Source organism: Curcuma longa, chromosome 18 (genome assembly GCF_044706935.1).
Source record: "Curcuma longa cultivar G26 ecotype Majalengka, Jawa Barat chromosome 18, ITB_CL_G26_1.1, whole genome shotgun sequence".
NCBI lineage: Eukaryota > Viridiplantae > Streptophyta > Magnoliopsida > Zingiberales > Zingiberaceae > Curcuma > Curcuma longa.
This window is the reverse complement of record NC_133878.1, coordinates 2,994,167-2,997,113: the sequence shown is the minus strand read 5'-3', so window position 1 is coordinate 2,997,113 and position 2,947 is coordinate 2,994,167.

The following is a 2,947-nucleotide window of genomic DNA, read 5'->3' as shown; positions in this document are numbered from 1 at the left end:
AAAAGTCTCTCCCCTTTAACAGATTATTTTAAAAAACCTTTGAAAGTTTGAAAAAACCTTTGAAAGTTTTAAAAAACCTTTGAAAGTTGGAATCAAAAAGTTGGAATTTTGAATAACTCTCTCCCCCTTTGACATAATCAAAAATATTTTCTAAGGGTTTGAGTCCAAGCTTAGTAATAAAAAGTACTTAGTCAAAAAAAATTTATCCTTTGGGGCGCGTGTCCAACTTAGGTTTTAGCTAACTACTAGAAAGTAGGAGCTTGACCCAGTTAGCCAAGTGTAAGTGTATCATCCCCATCTTTAGAAAGTAAACTTTTTCTTTCTGGGACACTTAACTTGATCAATATGAGTTTAAAGTCTAAGTAAGGTTCGATGCACTGACTTAAGCATCTTGGTACTTAGACTAGAAGCCTATACATCTCACACCGTTCTATGTTTAACAAACACAAGCAAGGTACCTAGTGTGCTTTGTGAGATGTCCACCTAGATCTATAGGATCATGCTTTCTAGGGGATTGCATCTAGTCTAAGGCTAAAATATTTCTTTTTATATTTGAAAAATAAGGTTTAAAAGAAACTAAAATTTTTCAAAAATAAGTAAAGTTTTGAAATGCCTTTTTGAAAAAAAATACTTATAATAGATTTTTCAAAAATTATAAAAAATGAGTTTTAAAAAATTTATTTTACTACTCTACCAAACATAAACCTAACCTCCTTCTTAATGTACTAAACTCTGACTCGGGTAAAGGTTTAGTGAATATGTCTGCTAAGTTGGATTTTGACTCGACATAGTCAAGTACAATCTCTTCCTTAGCGACATGGTCGCGTATGAAGTGGTGTTTTACTTCTATATGTTTGGTCCGTGAATGGTGAACTGAATTTTTGGTCAAATTTATTGTACTTATATTATCAATTAAGACCTTTGTATTTTTATATTCTAAATTAAAATCAGTTAATGTGTGCATCATCCAGAGTATTTGAGCAACACATTCACCTAACGCTATGTATTCAGCTTCAGTTGTAGATAATGCAACACAGTGTTGCTTTCTACTACACCAGCTGACTAGACAAGGACCCAAGAACTGGCATCCACCGCTTGTACTTTTGCGGTCTAGTTTACAACCGGCGTAATCTGAGTCTGAATATCCTATTAGGTCAAAGTTATTGTTTCTAGGGTACCACATTCCTACAGTTAAGGTTCCTTTGATATACCTTAGTATTTGCTTAACTGCGGTTAGATGTGATTCCTTAGCATTAGCTTGATACCTAGCACACATACCTACTGCAAATAATATATCAGGTCGACTTGCAGTTAGGTAGAGTAGACTTCCTATTATACTTCTATAATATTTTAGGTCTACTTGTTTACCATTTGGGTCACTATCTATATTACAGTTGATTGCAATTGGTGTATTTATTTCTTTAGAGTTTTCCATTCCAAATTTAAATATTAAATCCTTTGCATATTTACTTTGGTAAATATAATTTCCATCCTTAGTTTGTTTAATTTGGAGTCCCAAGAAAAAGTGTAATTCCTCCTACCCAACCCATTTCAAATTTATTTTTCATTAACCTAATAAATTCTTTCAAATATTTTGAGTTGGTTGACCTAAAAATTATGTCATCGACATAAATTTGAGCTATAAAGAAATCTTTGTCTATCGTTTTTATAAACAAGGACGGGTTAATTTGTCCTTGCTGGAAACCCTTAGTACTAAGTAGGTTGAAAGTCTTTCATACCATGCTCTAGGAGCTTGTTTAAGTCCATATAGGGCTTTCTTTAGTTTGAAGCGAATCTTTCCCAAATGTCGAACTCGGTGAAGCGGCGACTTCCGAGATGAACTAGATCGTATAGGGCGCCAACGTCGAGAAATATCGCACGAGAGAGTCGAAAGAATGGAGCGTTTTGAGATGATCCCGGCTGCTGCTTGTGCATTGCTTATATACTACACTTGAGTTGACTCAACTGTGTATCTGGGTCAATTTCAATCGACGTGACCGATAACTGTTCCTTTTCGCTCGTTATCCGCTGCCTGAGTCGACTCAGGTCGCCAGCTGAGTCGACTCCAATCCGATGTGGAGTCTGTTGGATAGGAATTGACTCTGAGTCGACTCCAGTGTCCATTTGAGTCGACTCCAGTCCAAATGGTGGAAAATCGATGCGCTGACTTTCGGAACGCTGCTGACTCAGCTTGAGTCGACTCCAGCCATCATATGAGTCGACTCCAATAGCAAAAATCAGCCTTTTTGCCCCGAAGTCTGTGTTTCTTAGTTTTTCTGATCCTGCATAGAAAGTTAGCAAATAACATGCAAAGTAATTTTATTTGAGTCAGTTTCTGAACCAACTCAGGGTCTTAACTTCAGGTTTCTAGTAAAATTCTGGGTTAGACAGACGCCTAATATTCCCCTCGGGAACGCGTCCTCACCCACTCCTCTCAAGAGAATTTATCTGATGCCAACCGAGTCCTCCTAACTCGTTGGACTTTTGCTTGGCTCTGTCCTCGGCCCTCAGGGCTTGTGCTGTGGCTCGGTCCTTCCCGACCAGCCAGTCTTCTGCTGCGACTCGATCCTTCCAGATCAGTCCAATCTTCTGCTGCGGCTTGGTCCTCCTGACCAACTCAGACTTCTGCTGCGGCGTGGTCCTCCAAACTAGCCCAGACTTCACCTGGTGCTTTGACTATGCCAAGACTTCAGTGCCTAGTTTCCACTAGGACTTTAGTCAAACCTGTGCTTCCTGCACACTTAGATCAATATGTTAGTCCAACATACACACTTAACTTGAACCTAGTTCCATTATCAAAACTCAGGTTCGATCTGCTGGTGCTCCCTGCACCAACAGTTTATCCTTATTTACTCAACGACTATAATCAAGCCTATCTCTGATCAACGATTAGGATCACATCAACGGATCAACGACCAAGAGAAGGTTCATCTATGATCAACGATCT